This window comes from Schistocerca serialis, chromosome 12 (assembly GCF_023864345.2).
Source record: "Schistocerca serialis cubense isolate TAMUIC-IGC-003099 chromosome 12, iqSchSeri2.2, whole genome shotgun sequence".
In the NCBI taxonomy this organism is placed as follows: Eukaryota; Metazoa; Arthropoda; class Insecta; order Orthoptera; family Acrididae; genus Schistocerca; species Schistocerca serialis.
This window is the reverse complement of record NC_064649.1, coordinates 96262267-96282382: the sequence shown is the minus strand read 5'-3', so window position 1 is coordinate 96282382 and position 20116 is coordinate 96262267.

Sequence of the window (20116 nt, the reverse complement as noted above, 5' to 3'; positions counted from 1 at the left end):
TAGATGTAGCAGCTCTTGTGTGTGATTCGGCATTGTCGTGCGGAAGCAGAGGGAGTCCCACGTGTGGACCAACTCTTCGAGTTTGCAGTTCAGTTTTCCGGGCTGTTTCCCACGCACCTAAGAAGTTACGTTACACACGGCCATGTTACTCTCTACAACTCGGAGTACTGTAGCAGCAGATGGTTGTAACTTGTGTCAGCGAATCGGGAAAGTCGACCAAGTACCATGCACGAAGTGTATTAGTGAGCCACAATTGATAACAGAATAAAAAATTCGGGGGAATTACTTTTCAGCATGCCGTGGTAACAGATAACAGAACACTTTTTAATATAATAATGTGTGTGAAATCTTATCGGACTTAACTGCTAAGGTCATCAGACCCTAAGCTTACACACTGCTTAACCTAAATTATCCTAAGGACAAACACACACACCCATGCCCGTGGGAGGACTCGAACCTCCGCCGGGACCAGCCGCACAGTCGTTGACTGCAGCTCCCTAGACCGCTCGGTTAATCCCGCACGGCAGAACACATTTTAGAAAAGTGACATTAATGGCGGGTTTTTGATGTTGCTGAGCAACAGTCATGCAATAATTTTTAAAGGAACACACCGCCATTTAACTGTTTTATTGTTCATTTAAGTACAATCCAGGTTGCTGCCTTTCATACCGTTTTCAAGTATCTGATTTAGTGTCTTTAACATATATTACACTTAACATGTTGTGAACCACAAAGTTGGCCATAAATTAAGAAAAGAATTAGCTCCCGAGGAAATACCTGATGGAAAATCACCATGTTGTGCAAGACCAGTAAATAATCGTGGTAGCGCGTCGTATTTAGTAATAACAGGCTTACGCTGGTAAATAAAAGATGAGCATATGTCCTTGAAACACAATAATAGTCAAATCGAAGAGTATGAGTAATAGAACAACTGAATACTAAAATGACAAAGTATCGTGGACATATGACAGTTAACACTCTGCACGCTCTGCCGTCCGGCGACACAACAGTGGTGTCGTATGCATAGTGTCGCTCAGTGGCCGGCGACAGCACAGTGGTGTAGTGAGTGTAGTATCGCGCAGTGTCCGGCGACAGCACTTTACTATCTTTTGCATTCTGTTGGTGTTTTGTTTAGGTAACAGTAAGTTACACACGTCCACAAGTTCTTTCCTTTTATTAGTACCTGTGCCCTTTCATCACGGCCGACGAAAGAGGTGATACGATTATTTACGATGATTGCGCGGAGCGAAGCTTGGAGGTTGCCGATACATCCCGTACGTCTCATCATGATCCGGTTGACAGACTTTCCGGTCGCATAAAGCAACACCAATTAATAGCCCTACGTATTTCCGAAACGAATAAACTAAAATGAATGAACTGCCATGTATCTTCCAAAAACAACAAAAAAGAAGAACAAACTTAATGTGCAAGTCTTGTGGAGTTGCGTTACATATTGGAGACTGTTTAGCTACATATCATATGAAGAGAAATTCTGTGCCTCAGGGACAATTCAAATAAACAAAAAATATGAAACAAGCAAATTTTGTATTAATGTACGTATGTATATCTTCGAAATTTCATGGAAGTAGGGAAACAGGGTTGAGAACTTATGAGAACTAACGATGAGATTAGTAAAACGCAACAATTTATTATCTCCCGATGATCTCAAGAACGGTCGGCGACAAGCCAAGTAATTCGAATTAGCGCTGCCGTCTCCAAGCGAATAAATTTGTACGAGACGTGCGGACGGCAAAGTGTTAATGTCAAATATCTTCGGAATATATATACACTCCTGGAAATCGAAATAAGAACACCATGAATTCATTATCCCAGGAAGGGGAAACTTTATTGACACATTCCTGGGGTCAGATACATCACATGATCACACTGACAGAACCACAGGCACATAGACACAGGCAACAGAGCATGCACAATGTCGGCAATAGTACAGTGTATATCCACCTTTCGCAGCAATGCAGGCTGCTATTCTCCCATGGAGACGATCGTAGAGATGCTGGATGTAGTCCTGTGGAACGGCTTGCCATGCCATTTCCACCTGGCGCCTCAGTTGGACCAGCGTTCGTGCTGGACGTGCAGACCGCGTGAGACGACGCTTCATCCAGTCCCAAACATGCTCAATGGGGGACAGATCCGGAGATCTTGCTGGCCAGGGTAGTTGACTTACACCTTCTAGAGCACGTTGGGTGGCACGGGATACATGCGGACGTGCATTGTCCTGTTGGAACAGCAAGTTCTCTTGCCGGTCTAGGAATGGTAGAACGATGGGTTCGATGACGGTTTGGATGTACCGTGCACTATTCAGTGTCCCCTCGACGATCACCAGTGGTGTACGGCCAGTGTAGGAGATCGCTCCCCGCACCATGATGCCGGGTGTTGGCCCTGTGTGCCTCGGTCGTATGCAGTCCTGATTGTGGCGCTCACCTGCACGGCGCCAAACACGCATACGACCATCATTGGCACCAAGGCAGAAGCGACTCTCATCGCTGAAGACGACACGTCTCCATTCGTCCCACCATTCACGCCTGTCGCGACACCACTGGAGGCGGGCTGCACCATGTTGGGGCGTGAGCGGAAGACGGCCTAATGGTGTGCGGGACCGTAGCCCAGCTTCATGGAGACGGTTGCGAATGGTCCTCGCCGATACCCCAGGAGCAACAGTGTCCCTAATTTGCTGGGAAGTGGTGGTGCGGTCCCCTACGGCACTGCGTAGGATCCTACGGTCTTGGCGTGCATCCGTGCGTCGCTGCGGTCCGGTCCCAGGTCGACGGGCACGTGCACCTTCCGCCGACCACTGGCGACAACATCGATGTACTGTGGAGACCTCACGCCCCCCGTGTTGAGCAATTCGGCGGTACGTCCACCCGGCCTCCCGCATGCCCACTATATGCCCTCGCTCAAAGTCCGTCAACTGCACATACGGTTCACGTCCACGCTGTCGCGGCATGCTACCAGTGTTAAAGACTGCGATGGAGCTCCGTATGCCACGGCAAACTGGCTGACACTGACGGCGGCGGTGCACAAATGCTGCGCAGCTAGCGCCATTCGACGGCCAACACCACATTGCTTGTACAGCCCTCTCGCAGTGTCCGGAGCAAGTATGGTGGGCAATGATCACACGCAGGGCACAGCGGACACACCAGGAACCGCGGTGTTGGCCGTCGAATGGCGCTAGCTGCGCAGCATTTGTGCACCGCCGCCGTCAGTGTCAGCCAGTTTGCCGTGGCATACGGAGCTCCATCGCAGTCTTTAACACTGGTAGCATGCCGCGACAGCGTGGACGTGAACCGTATGTGCAGTTGACGGACTTTGAGCGAGGGCGTATAGTGGGCATGCGGGAGGCCGGGTGGACGTACCGCCGAATTGCTCAACACGGGGGGCGTGAGGTCTCCACAGTACATCGATGTTGTCGCCAGTGGTCGGCGGAAGGTGCACGTGCCCGTCGACCTGGGACCGGACCGCAGCGACGCACGGATGCACGCCAAGACCGTAGGATCCTACGCAGTGCCGTAGGGGACCGCACCACCACTTCCCAGCAAATTAGGGACACTGTTGCTCCTGGGGTATCGGCGAGGACCATTCGCAACCGTCTCCATGAAGCTGGGCTACGGTCCCGCACACCATTAGGCCGTCTTCCGCTCACGCCCCAACATGGTGCAGCCCGCCTCCAGTGGTGTCGCGACTGGCGTGAATGGTGGGACGAATGGAGACGTGTCGTCTTCAGCGATGAGAGTCGCTTCTGCCTTGGTGCCAATGATGGTCGTATGCGTGTTTGGCGCCGTGCAGGTGAGCGCCACAATCAGGACTGCATACGACCGAGGCACACAGGGCCAACACCCGGCATCATGGTGTGGGGAGCGATCTCCTACACTGGCCGTACACCACTGGTGATCGTCGAGGGGACACTGAATAGTGCACGGTACATCCAAACCGTCATCGAACCCATCGTTCTACCATTCCTAGACCGGCAAGGGAACTTGCTGTTCCAACAGGACAATGCACGTCCGCATGTATCCCGTGCCACCCAACGTGCTCTAGAAGGTGTAAGTCAACTACCCTGGCCAGCAAGATCTCCGGATCTGTCCCCCATTGAGCATGTTTGGGACTGGATGAAGCGTCGTCTCACGCGGTCTGCACGTCCAGCACGAACGCTGGTCCAACTGAGGCGCCAGGTGGAAATGGCATGGCAAGCCGTTCCACAGGACTACATCCAGCATCTCTACGATCGTCTCCATGGGAGAATAGCAGCCTGCATTGCTGCGAAAGGTGGATATACACTGTACTAGTGCCGACATTGTGCATGCTCTGTTGCCTGTGTCTATGTGCCTGTGGTTCTGTCAGTGTGATCATGTGATGTATCTGACCCCAGGAATGTGTCAATAAAGTTTTCCCTTCCTGGGACAATGAATTCACGGTGTTCTTATTTCAATTTCCAGGAGTATATATATATATATATATATATATATATATATATATATATATATATATATATATATGTATGTGTGTGTGTGTGTGTGTGTGTGTGTGTGTGTGTGTGTGTGTGTGCAATTATATGTAATCTGAAGATATTTAACATAAATAGTCATATATCTATGACACTTTGTCATTTAGTATTCAGTTGTTCTATTGCTCATACTCTTTGATTTCACTATTTTTATGTTTCAAGGACATGTGCTCATCTGTTATTTACCAATTGCTCCCACGATTATTTATTGATATGTTACAAGATGGTGATTTTACATCTCGCATTTCATGAGGAGTCAATATTTTTCTTAATTTATGACCAACATTGAGCTTGAAAACATGTTAAGTGTCCTACAATGTATGTTAGAGACACAAAATCAAATACTGGAAAACCGCGTTAAGGACCGAAACTTGGTTTGTACTTAAATAATCAATAAAACATTAAAATGCCGCTGTGTTCCCTTAAATAACCTAATAGCAGGATTTAAGGAAAGACAGAAGTCTGCAAATGGAAACTAGTGTACTCAGGGAGAAAGAGAGTGACGCTCTCGAAGGATGAAGGAAACTTGGGAGGGGGGGGGGCTATGAAAATTAAATATAAATAAGTAAAAACTAAGTTGATTTAATGTGCCCTACAAATGAGTTATTCGCATAAACAAATAAGTGTAAAATCCTCCTTCAGTACGTGATAGACATTAATGTATCTGGCATAAAATTTTAACAACACAGTAGTAAGCCATGGAAAGGTAAAATTGGCCAGCGAAGTAAGTAAATAGGGTACCACTTTCAAGAGGTATAAAAAGTACCCTCCGCCGCGCACCATAAGGTGACACACAGAGTACAGACGCAGATGTGGTCTCACAGCACATCGTGATTTCGGATGCGTCCGCCTACCGTTCTCGGCCGGTGTGTTTCTTGCACCCCCTTGCCCTCGACTGGATGTAAGGCCATTCCAGCCACGGAGGCCCCCTCCATCCGCCCCCCATAGCGCTGCCAGCGCCACCTGGCCTTAATCTTACGGTAATGCGGCGCTGGTGCCGAGTTCGGATATCAGGCGACCCCACTGCCGCGTTAAGGCGCTGTATAAAATCCGACGGCGCTTGAAGCCGCCTCTGGGCGTACAGTATACTGCACGTGGCACACCGTATCGCCACCTCGCACGTGTAGCGCTGCGTAAAATTCTAGCACCCGCGCTCGCCGTGCGTTATGCTAAAAAGACGCCGAAAAGTGGAACTGCTTCTCGTTTCATTCGAAACAGCACCCAAACGTCTCTCCACATTCCACACTTGCGTTCGTAACAGGACATAGTGTCCTACCATTCCAACGCGAATTTGTGTTGAACTTGGTTGACCTTGAAAGTTGGACCTTCATATTTATTTTTTGGAAAACTGCTGGTGCGTGCGCGCACAAACTCCATCCTGAGATATTATTGTTGTGAGTTGGTAGCGGGTGAACAGTTGTTGAGGATGGTCGGGCGCAGCCTGGCGTGGAGAGAAAAGGCGCGTTAGGAGAGGTCGCAGCCTGCCCTGACCGTGCTAGTAGCAGTTCCTGAGGAGATTTTGGTCTTTGGTGATCCACTGTGGACATGGGACAGCGGATGGTCAGGTATTTAACAATGAAATTCACCGAAAGTCGTCAAATTGAGATGTTATTTTATTTTTATCACCAGTTTCGGCATTCCACTATGCCATCTTCAGACTCCATATGCATCTCTCAAAAATAAACAATACTGGCATACTGGGCTATATGTTCCTGGATGTCGTGAATTGCAGTCAAATCTTCGAAGGAAGCACTTGGTATAAGTTTAAGAATTCACGACATCTAGGAACATATGGCCCAGTATCGTTTATTTTTGAGATATACATATGGGGTCTGAAGATGGCATAGTGGAATGCCGAAACTGGTGATAAAAATAAATTACATAACATCTCAACTGCACGGCGGTCTCGGAATTTCGCTGTTAAATAAAGGAGATCTCTGTACTAATCAAGAACTTTTGGTAATTTGCTTCTATGCTGGGCGTAGTTTTGCTTGCTTGTACACTGGGGGGATTTTTTGAGATTTCTGTATGCACGCATTGAAAGTGATATTGGTATCCTTGTTGTGACCAGATACGAGATTACGGATTAAAGAAATTGTGAAATAATGAAATTGTTTCCTAATATAGCTGTCCAAGGAAAAGAAAGGTCTGAGTAAAGTTTTATCGCTGTGCGAATCGTCAGTTTTCAGAATATAGTAAATTAAAATTTTCTACTGTTCCCTTTCATTTTGTACACCTCTTAATGATTTTAGACTAAGTCCCATCCGATCATTTAGTTTCCATAAAAAATAGTTCGACCATGCATTGTACTCTGCATGGATCTGCATGGATCGCACTATTTCTTCATTTCCAGCATGTTGCTGGACGCAGAATATTCATGAAGTTGGAGCGGCAAGACGAGGTAAGTTGTCTGTTGCGTACAGTATTACAGAATTAATTGTTAGGGGATGTTAGAGAATATTTTAAAAATCGCAGTCAGATACAAGAGAATTGATTTATCGTCTGTTATAGGAAGAGTAATTAATTTCTGCTTTTCTTTCTCATACAGAATACTGACATGTGGGAATAAGGGTTTTCGTTATACAAACTCAACATCTGCACATCAAATTTTATTATAACGATGGTAAATGCAGTTTTGTCATATGATGACATTGCTGGAGACTGTGACTGTTATTTGAAGACAAATGTTGATGTTGTTGGGACAGCAACCAGCCAAGAATTTATTTTCAGTTCCTTTATTGAAAAGGTACCGTTACCGGATTAGATTCATTACGATTCATCTTCAGATGGTTTTCATGCTTTCCTTACAACATGTGGTGCGTTTTCTTACATATTAATTGTTCTAAAATACAAATAATACATAACTATAAGCACGCCACACCAGATGGTTGCGTGAAAGATTTGCATTGAATATGACTTACGTGAAATGTCGATTTGGAGTGCTGGTTTTCATAGTTTTCGTCCAACAGATGTGAATATATTCCCACTGCATTCTTATCATTGCTCACGTGAATTTTTCTCACTGAACACTTTAGATTTGTCACAGATTAAATTTCTAACATGCACCACATGTTTTGATACTTTCAAAGTCCTTACAAACATATGAGTGTTAAAGATGTTATGATATTTCGTAACATTATAAAGATGTCCCATGTTTGGAAAGAGATCATATATTCACGTATGCAACTGAAACGACTTTTACAGTTGTACAGAGAGACATTGATTTTGTGACTCTTACAGCTAATACTGTTACATTAATTATAAAGTTGTTCCTTTTTTTTGGAGTACTGTATAGGTAAGACAGTACATTATTTATTTACATTTGGAGACATAGTAGCTGGATGTATATTAGAAGAAGTAGAAATACACACACACACACACACACACACACACACACACACACACACACAAAAACAGCACCCCAGACTACATCCTTAATGAATAAACCGAATAAGCTAACACCCCTATCCTGAAAAATTTCCAAAAATTATTTTCCACCCTCCAAAGCAAATAATATTCCTGCGCCTACCTGCAGTTCAAGTAGCAAATTTATATGTTTCTACAATTCTCATGATGCTAAATGTAAATAAATTATGTACTGTCTTACCCATACAGTATTCAAAAAAAGGAACAACTTTATAACTAATGTAACATTATTCGCTCCAAGACTCACAGAATCTATGTATCTCTGTACTAGTGTAAAAGTCGTTTCAGCTGCATGAGTAAATATATGATCTTTTCCCAAACATGGAAAATCTTTATAATGTTACGATATATCATCTTTGACACTCATATCTTTGTAAGCACTTTGTAGGTATCAAAACATGTGGTGCATATTATAAATCTGTTCTGTGACAAATCTAAAGTTTTCAGTGAAAGAAATTTAGGTGTGCAACGATAAGAATGCAGTGGGAATCTATTCACATCTGTTGGACGAAAACTATGAAAACATACACTCCAAACCGACATTTCACGTAAGTCATATCCAACGCAAATCTGTAACCCAACCATCTGTGCGGCGTGCTTATAATTATGTATTATTTATATTTTAGAACAATTAATCGGCAAAAAAACGCACCACATGTTGTAAGGAAAGCATGAAAATGTCTGAAGATGAATGTTAGTGATTCTAATCCGGTAACGGTACCTTTTGAATAAAGGAACTGAAAATAAATTTGCGGTTGGTTGCTGTCTCAACACCATCAACAATAGTAAAGTTTTACTAGCTAGTCTATATATATTTAGAGAAAAAAGTATAGATACCGACAATATTGTCAGAGATAGAGCTTTACCTATTTCCGTACGCATGTTGCCATAACAATAATTTTTGACGATACACTTTCAACATCCTCTCGATTATTTTGAGTATGATTTATCGATTTCAGGTTAAAGGGAGTAAGTAGATCGCCTTACAACGAGTAGAAAGACCAGCCCAATAGTCAGATCTGCAATGCTAGGGGTGAAGGGGATGCGGGACTTACGCTGTCCAGTAACCGCCACCTTCGACGTCAGAGCAGTAACCACTCGCAGACGGCATGTGTCAGCAGCGGCAGTGGAGATACACGGGGGATAAATTTTGAGCTGACGAACGAGAATAACACGAAAAAGAAGCATCATACGAAAAAATGTGTAGAGTCCAAAGTTGGTTATTTTCGAGGGGAACATATACTGGTGCCAAAATTAGCCCGCCACCCCAGCCACATAAAAAAACGACGTACATTTTGTCGTAAGCATTTGTTTCCATTATTGGTAGTTGGCGCTGTAATTCAGCATTTTCCACGCAAAAATGAGAACATGGATTTTCTTGAACTACAGCGGCAACTACCAAGAATCGATACAAATGTTTAAGACAAAATGTACTTTATTAGAAGTATATATTAATACCTTCAGCTGCTGACGGGCGTTGATATACACTCCTGGAAATGGAAAAAAGAACGCATTGACACCGGTGTGTCAGACAAACCATACTTGCTCCGGACACTGCGAGAGGGCTGTACAAGCAATGATCACACGCACGGCACAGCGGACACACCAGGAACCGCGGTGTTGGCCGTCGAATGGCGCTAGCTGCGCAGCATTTGTGCACCGCCGCCGTCAGTGTCAGCCAGTTTGCCGTGGCATACGGAGCTCCATCGCAGTCTTTAACACTGGTAGCATGCCGCGACAGCGTGGACGTGAACCGTATGTGCAGTTGACGGACTTTGAGCGAGGGCGTATAGTGGGCATGCGGGAGGCCGGGTGGACGTACCGCCGAATTGCTCAACACGGGGGGCGTGAGGTCTCCACAGTACATCGATGTTGTCGCCAGTGGTCGGCGGAAGGTGCACGTGCCCGTCGACCTGGGACCGGACCGCAGCGACGCACGGATGCACGCCAAGACCGTAGGATCCTACGCAGTGCCGTAGGGGACCGCACCACCACTTCCCAGCAAATTAGGGACACTGTTGCTCCTGGGGTATCGGCGAGGACCATTCGCAACCGTCTCCATGAAGCTGGGCTACGGTCCCGCACACCATTAGGCCGTCTTCCGCTCACGCCCCAACATGGTGCAGCCCGCCTCCAGTGGTGTCGCGACTGGCGTGAATGGTGGGACGAATGGAGACGTGTCGTCTTCAGCGATGAGAGTCGCTTCTGCCTTGGTGCCAATGATGGTCGTATGCGTGTTTGGCGCCGTGCAGGTGAGCGCCACAATCAGGACTGCATACGACCGAGGCACACAGGGCCAACACCCGGCATCATGGTGTGGGGAGCGATCTCCTACACTGGCCGTACACCACTGGTGATCGTCGAGGGGACACTGAATAGTGCACGGTACATCCAAACCGTCATCGAACCCATCGTTCTACCATTCCTAGACCGGCAAGGGAACTTGCTGTTCCAACAGGACAATGCACGTCCGCATGTATCCCGTGCCACCCAACGTGCTCTAGAAGGTGTAAGTCAACTACCCTGGCCAGCAAGATCTCCGGATCTGTCCCCCATTGAGCATGTTTGGGACTGGATGAAGCGTCGTCTCACGCGGTCTGCACGTCCAGCACGAACGCTGGTCCAACTGAGGCGCCAGGTGGAAATGGCATGGCAAGCCGTTCCACAGGACTACATCCAGCATCTCTACGATCGTCTCCATGGGAGAATAGCAGCCTGCATTGCTGCGAAAGGTGGATATACACTGTACTAGTGCCGACATTGTGCATGCTCTGTTGCCTGTGTCTATGTGCCTGTGGTTCTGTCAGTGTGATCATGTGATGTATCTGACCCCAGGAATGTGTCAATAAAGTTTTCCCTTCCTGGGACAATGAATTCACGGTGTTCTTATTTCAATTTCCAGGAGTATATATATATATATATATATATATATATATATATATATATATATATATATATATATATATATGTATGTGTGTGTGTGTGTGTGTGTGTGTGTGTGTGTGTGTGTGTGTGTGCAATTATATGTAATCTGAAGATATTTAACATAAATAGTCATATATCTATGACACTTTGTCATTTAGTATTCAGTTGTTCTATTGCTCATACTCTTTGATTTCACTATTTTTATGTTTCAAGGACATGTGCTCATCTGTTATTTACCAATTGCTCCCACGATTATTTATTGATATGTTACAAGATGGTGATTTTACATCTCGCATTTCATGAGGAGTCAATATTTTTCTTAATTTATGACCAACATTGAGCTTGAAAACATGTTAAGTGTCCTACAATGTATGTTAGAGACACAAAATCAAATACTGGAAAACCGCGTTAAGGACCGAAACTTGGTTTGTACTTAAATAATCAATAAAACATTAAAATGCCGCTGTGTTCCCTTAAATAACCTAATAGCAGGATTTAAGGAAAGACAGAAGTCTGCAAATGGAAACTAGTGTACTCAGGGAGAAAGAGAGTGACGCTCTCGAAGGATGAAGGAAACTTGGGAGGGGGGGGGGCTATGAAAATTAAATATAAATAAGTAAAAACTAAGTTGATTTAATGTGCCCTACAAATGAGTTATTCGCATAAACAAATAAGTGTAAAATCCTCCTTCAGTACGTGATAGACATTAATGTATCTGGCATAAAATTTTAACAACACAGTAGTAAGCCATGGAAAGGTAAAATTGGCCAGCGAAGTAAGTAAATAGGGTACCACTTTCAAGAGGTATAAAAAGTACCCTCCGCCGCGCACCATAAGGTGACACACAGAGTACAGACGCAGATGTGGTCTCACAGCACATCGTGATTTCGGATGCGTCCGCCTACCGTTCTCGGCCGGTGTGTTTCTTGCACCCCCTTGCCCTCGACTGGATGTAAGGCCATTCCAGCCACGGAGGCCCCCTCCATCCGCCCCCCATAGCGCTGCCAGCGCCACCTGGCCTTAATCTTACGGTAATGCGGCGCTGGTGCCGAGTTCGGATATCAGGCGACCCCACTGCCGCGTTAAGGCGCTGTATAAAATCCGACGGCGCTTGAAGCCGCCTCTGGGCGTACAGTATACTGCACGTGGCACACCGTATCGCCACCTCGCACGTGTAGCGCTGCGTAAAATTCTAGCACCCGCGCTCGCCGTGCGTTATGCTAAAAAGACGCCGAAAAGTGGAACTGCTTCTCGTTTCATTCGAAACAGCACCCAAACGTCTCTCCACATTCCACACTTGCGTTCGTAACAGGACATAGTGTCCTACCATTCCAACGCGAATTTGTGTTGAACTTGGTTGACCTTGAAAGTTGGACCTTCATATTTATTTTTTGGAAAACTGCTGGTGCGTGCGCGCACAAACTCCATCCTGAGATATTATTGTTGTGAGTTGGTAGCGGGTGAACAGTTGTTGAGGATGGTCGGGCGCAGCCTGGCGTGGAGAGAAAAGGCGCGTTAGGAGAGGTCGCAGCCTGCCCTGACCGTGCTAGTAGCAGTTCCTGAGGAGATTTTGGTCTTTGGTGATCCACTGTGGACATGGGACAGCGGATGGTCAGGTATTTAACAATGAAATTCACCGAAAGTCGTCAAATTGAGATGTTATTTTATTTTTATCACCAGTTTCGGCATTCCACTATGCCATCTTCAGACTCCATATGCATCTCTCAAAAATAAACAATACTGGCATACTGGGCTATATGTTCCTGGATGTCGTGAATTGCAGTCAAATCTTCGAAGGAAGCACTTGGTATAAGTTTAAGAATTCACGACATCTAGGAACATATGGCCCAGTATCGTTTATTTTTGAGATATACATATGGGGTCTGAAGATGGCATAGTGGAATGCCGAAACTGGTGATAAAAATAAATTACATAACATCTCAACTGCACGGCGGTCTCGGAATTTCGCTGTTAAATAAAGGAGATCTCTGTACTAATCAAGAACTTTTGGTAATTTGCTTCTATGCTGGGCGTAGTTTTGCTTGCTTGTACACTGGGGGGATTTTTTGAGATTTCTGTATGCACGCATTGAAAGTGATATTGGTATCCTTGTTGTGACCAGATACGAGATTACGGATTAAAGAAATTGTGAAATAATGAAATTGTTTCCTAATATAGCTGTCCAAGGAAAAGAAAGGTCTGAGTAAAGTTTTATCGCTGTGCGAATCGTCAGTTTTCAGAATATAGTAAATTAAAATTTTCTACTGTTCCCTTTCATTTTGTACACCTCTTAATGATTTTAGACTAAGTCCCATCCGATCATTTAGTTTCCATAAAAAATAGTTCGACCATGCATTGTACTCTGCATGGATCTGCATGGATCGCACTATTTCTTCATTTCCAGCATGTTGCTGGACGCAGAATATTCATGAAGTTGGAGCGGCAAGACGAGGTAAGTTGTCTGTTGCGTACAGTATTACAGAATTAATTGTTAGGGGATGTTAGAGAATATTTTAAAAATCGCAGTCAGATACAAGAGAATTGATTTATCGTCTGTTATAGGAAGAGTAATTAATTTCTGCTTTTCTTTCTCATACAGAATACTGACATGTGGGAATAAGGGTTTTCGTTATACAAACTCAACATCTGCACATCAAATTTTATTATAACGATGGTAAATGCAGTTTTGTCATATGATGACATTGCTGGAGACTGTGACTGTTATTTGAAGACAAATGTTGATGTTGTTGGGACAGCAACCAGCCAAGAATTTATTTTCAGTTCCTTTATTGAAAAGGTACCGTTACCGGATTAGATTCATTACGATTCATCTTCAGATGGTTTTCATGCTTTCCTTACAACATGTGGTGCGTTTTCTTACATATTAATTGTTCTAAAATACAAATAATACATAACTATAAGCACGCCACACCAGATGGTTGCGTGAAAGATTTGCATTGAATATGACTTACGTGAAATGTCGATTTGGAGTGCTGGTTTTCATAGTTTTCGTCCAACAGATGTGAATATATTCCCACTGCATTCTTATCATTGCTCACGTGAATTTTTCTCACTGAACACTTTAGATTTGTCACAGATTAAATTTCTAACATGCACCACATGTTTTGATACTTTCAAAGTCCTTACAAACATATGAGTGTTAAAGATGTTATGATATTTCGTAACATTATAAAGATGTCCCATGTTTGGAAAGAGATCATATATTCACGTATGCAACTGAAACGACTTTTACAGTTGTACAGAGAGACATTGATTTTGTGACTCTTACAGCTAATACTGTTACATTAATTATAAAGTTGTTCCTTTTTTTTGGAGTACTGTATAGGTAAGACAGTACATTATTTATTTACATTTGGAGACATAGTAGCTGGATGTATATTAGAAGAAGTAGAAATACACACACACACACACACACACACACACACACAAAAACAGCACCCCAGACTACATCCTTAATGAATAAACCGAATAAGCTAACACCCCTATCCTGAAAAATTTCCAAAAATTATTTTCCACCCTCCAAAGCAAATAATATTCCTGCGCCTACCTGCAGTTCAAGTAGCAAATTTATATGTTTCTACAATTCTCATGATGCTAAATGTAAATAAATTATGTACTGTCTTACCCATACAGTATTCAAAAAAAGGAACAACTTTATAACTAATGTAACATTATTCGCTCCAAGACTCACAGAATCTATGTATCTCTGTACTAGTGTAAAAGTCGTTTCAGCTGCATGAGTAAATATATGATCTTTTCCCAAACATGGAAAATCTTTATAATGTTACGATATATCATCTTTGACACTCATATGTTTGTAAGCACTTTGTAGGTATCAAAACATGTGGTGCATATTATAAATCTGTTCTGTGACAAATCTAAAGTTTTCAGTGAAAGAAATTTAGGTGTGCAACGATAAGAATGCAGTGGGAATCTATTCACATCTGTTGGACGAAAACTATGAAAACATACACTCCAAACCGACATTTCACGTAAGTCATATCCAACGCAAATCTGTAACCCAACCATCTGTGCGGCGTGCTTATAATTATGTATTATTTATATTTTAGAACAATTAATCGGCAAAAAAACGCACCACATGTTGTAAGGAAAGCATGAAAATGTCTGAAGATGAATGTTAGTGATTCTAATCCGGTAACGGTACCTTTTGAATAAAGGAACTGAAAATAAATTTGCGGTTGGTTGCTGTCTCAACACCATCAACAATAGTAAAGTTTTACTAGCTAGTCTATATATATTTAGAGAAAAAAGTATAGATACCGACAATATTGTCAGAGATAGAGCTTTACCTATTTCCGTACGCATGTTGCCATAACAATAATTTTTGACGATACACTTTCAACATCCTCTCGATTATTTTGAGTATGATTTATCGATTTCAGGTTAAAGGGAGTAAGTAGATCGCCTTACAACGAGTAGAAAGACCAGCCCAATAGTCAGATCTGCAATGCTAGGGGTGAAGGGGATGCGGGACTTACGCTGTCCAGTAACCGCCACCTTCGACGTCAGAGCAGTAACCACTCGCAGACGGCATGTGTCAGCAGCGGCAGTGGAGATACACGGGGGATAAATTTTGAGCTGACGAACGAGAATAACACGAAAAAGAAGCATCATACGAAAAAATGTGTAGAGTCCAAAGTTGGTTATTTTCGAGGGGAACATATACTGGTGCCAAAATTAGCCCGCCACCCCAGCCACATAAAAAAACGACGTACATTTTGTCGTAAGCATTTGTTTCCATTATTGGTAGTTGGCGCTGTAATTCAGCATTTTCCACGCAAAAATGAGAACATGGATTTTCTTGAACTACAGCGGCAACTACCAAGAATCGATACAAATGTTTAAGACAAAATGTACTTTATTAGAAGTATATATTAATACCTTCAGCTGCTGACGGGCGTTGATATACACTCCTGGAAATGGAAAAAAGAACGCATTGACACCGGTGTGTCAGACAAACCATACTTGCTCCGGACACTGCGAGAGGGCTGTACAAGCAATGATCACACGCACGGCACAGCGGACACACCAGGAACCGCGGTGTTGGCCGTCGAATGGCGCTAGCTGCGCAGCATTTGTGCACCGCCGCCGTCAGTGTCAGCCAGTTTGCCGTGGCATACGGAGCTCCATCGCAGTCTTTAACACTGGTAGCATGCCGCGACAGCGTGGATGTGAACCGTATGTGCAGTTGACGGACTTTGAGCGAGGGCGTATAGTGGGCATGCGGGAGGCCGGGTGGACGTACCGCCGAATTGCTCAACACGTGGGGCGTGAGGTCTCCACAGTACATCGATGTTGTCGCCAGTGGTCGGCGGAAGGTGCACGTGCCCGTCGACCTGGGACCGGACCGCAGCGACGCACGGATGCACGCCAAGGCCGTAGGATCCTACGCAGTGCCGTAGGGGACCGCACCGCCACTTCCCAGCAAATTAGGGACACTGTTGCTCCTGGGGAATCGGCGAGGACCATTCGCAACCGTCTCCATGAAGCTGGGCTACGGTCCCGCACGCCGTTAGGCCGTCTTCCGCTCACGCCCCAACATCGTGCAGCCCGCCTCCAGTGGTGTCGCGACTGGCGTGAATGGAGGGACGAATGGAGACGTGTCGTCTTCAGCGATGAGAGTCGTTTCTGCCTTGGTGCCAATGATGGTCGTATGCGTGTTTGGCGCCGTGCAGGTGAGCGCCACAATCAGGACTGCATACGACCGAGGCACACAGGGCCAACACCCGGCATCATGGTGTGGGGAGCGATCTCCTACACTGGCCGTACAACACTGGTGATCGTCGAGGGGACACTGAATAGTGCACGGTACATCCAAACCGTCATCGAACCCATCGTTCTACCATTCCTAGACCGGCAAGGGAACCTGCTGTTCCAACAGGACAATGCACGTCCGCATGTATCCCGTGCCACCCAACGTGCTCTAGAAGGTGTAAGTCAACTACCCTGGCCAGCAAGATCTCCGGATCTGTCTCCCCCATTGAGCATGTTTGGGACTGGATGAAGCGTCGTCTCACGCGGTCTGCACGTCCAGCACGAACGCTGGTCCAACTGAGGCGTCAGGTGGAAATGGCATGGCAAGCCGTTCCCCAGGGCTACATCCAGCATCTCTACGATCGTCTCCATGGGAGAATAGCAGCCTGCATTGCTGCGAAAGGTGGATATACACTGTACTAGCGCCGACATTGTGCATGCTCTGTTGCCTGTGTCTATGTGCCTGTGGTTCTGTCAGTGTGATCATGTGATGTATCTGACCCCAGGAATGTGTCAATAAAGTTTCCCCTTCCTGGGACAATGAATTCACGGTGTTCTTATTTCAATTTCCAGGAGTGTATATCAACGAGGGCAGGTGAAAATGTGTGGCCCGAACGGGACTCGAACCCGGGACCTCCTGCTTACATGGCAGACGCTCCTTCCATCTGAGCCACCGAGGACACTGCAGGTACTATCCCGCGCACGTCTCCCGTGAGACCCACATACTCACCTGATGCTTCCACACACTACATTCGTAGTGTCCCTACCCAACACACTCATTACTCGTGGAAGACATTCTTACCACGTCCTGTAAGATTTCGGGTAATATGTGTGCATCGCCACAGAAGGAGGAAGTCGTGCCGGTATTGCCAGAAGTATGTACTTTTATGGATATGCTTGTAAGTACAAAATGTACGTTATATTTTATGTGGACTCTGATGCTGCAATAACAAATGGGGGTTCCCATTTGAAATTTTAGTTACCACCCGCCCCATCCCCAGGGCGCTGGGGTGGCGGACTAAATTTGGCACCAGCAGGTGTCTCCCTTGAAAAAAATCAACTTTGAATTCCACACATTTTTTCGTGTGAAGCTTCTTTTTCGAGTTATTCTGGTTTGTCAGCTTAAAATTTACCCCCTGTAAAAAGTGTACCGGGAGAACGCGGTACACAGCGTAGTCGATGTCGTAATGCGGAAACGGAATGATTTATCTGACTTGCAAAAGGGCAAGATCATTGCCTTTCGGCCAAAGGGTGGAAGCATTTCCGAAACAGCTAAGTTTGTAAACGACGTGCCGCTGTGTTTAAAATACACCGTGCACGGCAGACTGGCGCTATACACACCGGCGCAATGCGGTTCATAGATGAGAAGGGGCGAACGAGAGATGAGGAGATGTGCACAGGCCTATAGACGTGGAACTGTTGATCAACTGACTGCCCGGATGAACCAAGGGCCTATCAACAATGTCTCCACAACAACGCTTCAGCAAGCGTTGCTTCCGCAACAGACGCTTGGTTAATGTATCCATGCTGACTCCCGTTTATCGGCAACGAAGGCTGCGGTTTGCACGCCAATACGGCAACTGGACGTCCCGTGACAGGTGGCCTTTGCAGATGAATCACGTTTCACGCTCCATCGGACAGACAGTAGGTGTGTGTACGGCTTGAAATGACTGAAAGCAAACACTTTGCAACGATGTATTGGAGGGTTATGGCCGGGAGATGGGACGTAATGACGTGGGGAATGTTTTCGTAGCATTCCCTGGGTGAGCTCGTCATTCTCTAAGGCACAATGGATCAACACATGTATTCATCTATCCTTGAGGACCATATCCACCCCAGTTTGTTTTGTCACAGTGCAATGCACCGTGTTACACAGCTTGTAGTGTACGTGCATGGTTCGAAGACCACAAGGATGAGTTTACCGTACTCCCTTGCGACAAAATTTTCCAGATTTAAACCTGATCCAGAATATATGCTACTACCTCGACGCAGACCTACCATCAGAGTCTGCGTTCTTTAAATCAAGCTGCACAATCTCGACTTGTTAAACCCTTCTGTTCAGTTGGAATTCGATTACTCGATAAATAGTACAATTCTCAAGGCTGTCAATTCAACTAAGTACCTGGATGTTAAAATTACGAACAACTTCAGTTGGAAAGACCACATAGATAACATTGTGGGAAGGCGCGCCAAAGGTTGCGTTTCGTTGGCAGGACACTTAGAAGATGCAACAAGTCCACTAAAGAGACAGCTTACACTACACTCGTTCATCCTCTGTTAGAATATTGCTGCGCGCTGTGGGATCCTTACCAGGTGGGATTGACGGAGGACATCGAAAGGGTGGAAAAAGGGCAGCTCGTTTTGTATTATCACGTAATACAGGAGAGAGTGTGGCAGATATCATACGCGAGTTGGAATGGAAGTCATTAAAGCAAAGGCGTTTTTCGTCGCGGCGAGATCTATTTCCGAAACTTCAGTCACCAACTTTCTCTTCCGAGTGCGAAAATATTTTGTTGATCCCAACCTACATAGGTAGGAATGATCATCAAAATAAAATAAGAAAAATCAGAGCTCGAACAGAAAGGTTTAGGTGATGGTTTTTCCCGCGCGCTGTTCGGGAGTGGAATGGTAGAGAGATAGTATGATTGTGGTTCGATGAACCCTCTGCCAAGCACTTAAATATGAATTGCAGAGTAATCATGTAGATGGTGATGTATCTATGCAGCTGTGATCGCGCATCGCTCCCTTCTGAGTACTTCACTGAACCTTGCATGATTAGGACATCACTTGCAAAGCGGTCGGTACTCCCTCACGGAAATAACAACATAATGTCGTTAAATCAACTATATTTTCGATACAGTTCCTCCATTTACGTTGGCGTACAAAAATTTCAACATTTAAGCAGAGTTGACACTTGCAGACATCAGAATTCAGGTTGCTTGCAAGCTTCAAAAATTGAGCCGTGCTCACTCCCAACTACTCGTTTTCATGAACTTCACTGTCTATCTGTGTTTGGTTTCCCGTCCTTGTTGCGGTTACGTTGTGGTTTTTCTTCCTTCTATATGTGGCAGCAGCGATGTGAATCGATATTTGCACCATGTACCATCTTTGGTTTTGCGCATATAGTTTCCGGCTAGGGGGTCTGTAGTGAGTAGGTCAGTCGCTGCGGACCAGGGAAGTTATCTCTGCACGGTGCAGGCGGCTGGGCCCGCTGGCGGTCGCTGCACATGGTTAGAGCGTGTGTGGAGCTGTCCGATTGCTACGCGCTTCGTGGTTCACCGACCCAGGACATCAAAGTTGAGTAGTGGTTTCAACTACTTAATCCACGTCCATTCATGTTGTGTGGTTCGTTTCGGTGGTTTGCTGTTGAGGAGGTTTCCCTGTCAGCAACACCGAGTGTTTCTATTGCTGAAACTTCGCCGCCATGCGGTGCAATTAACAATAGTG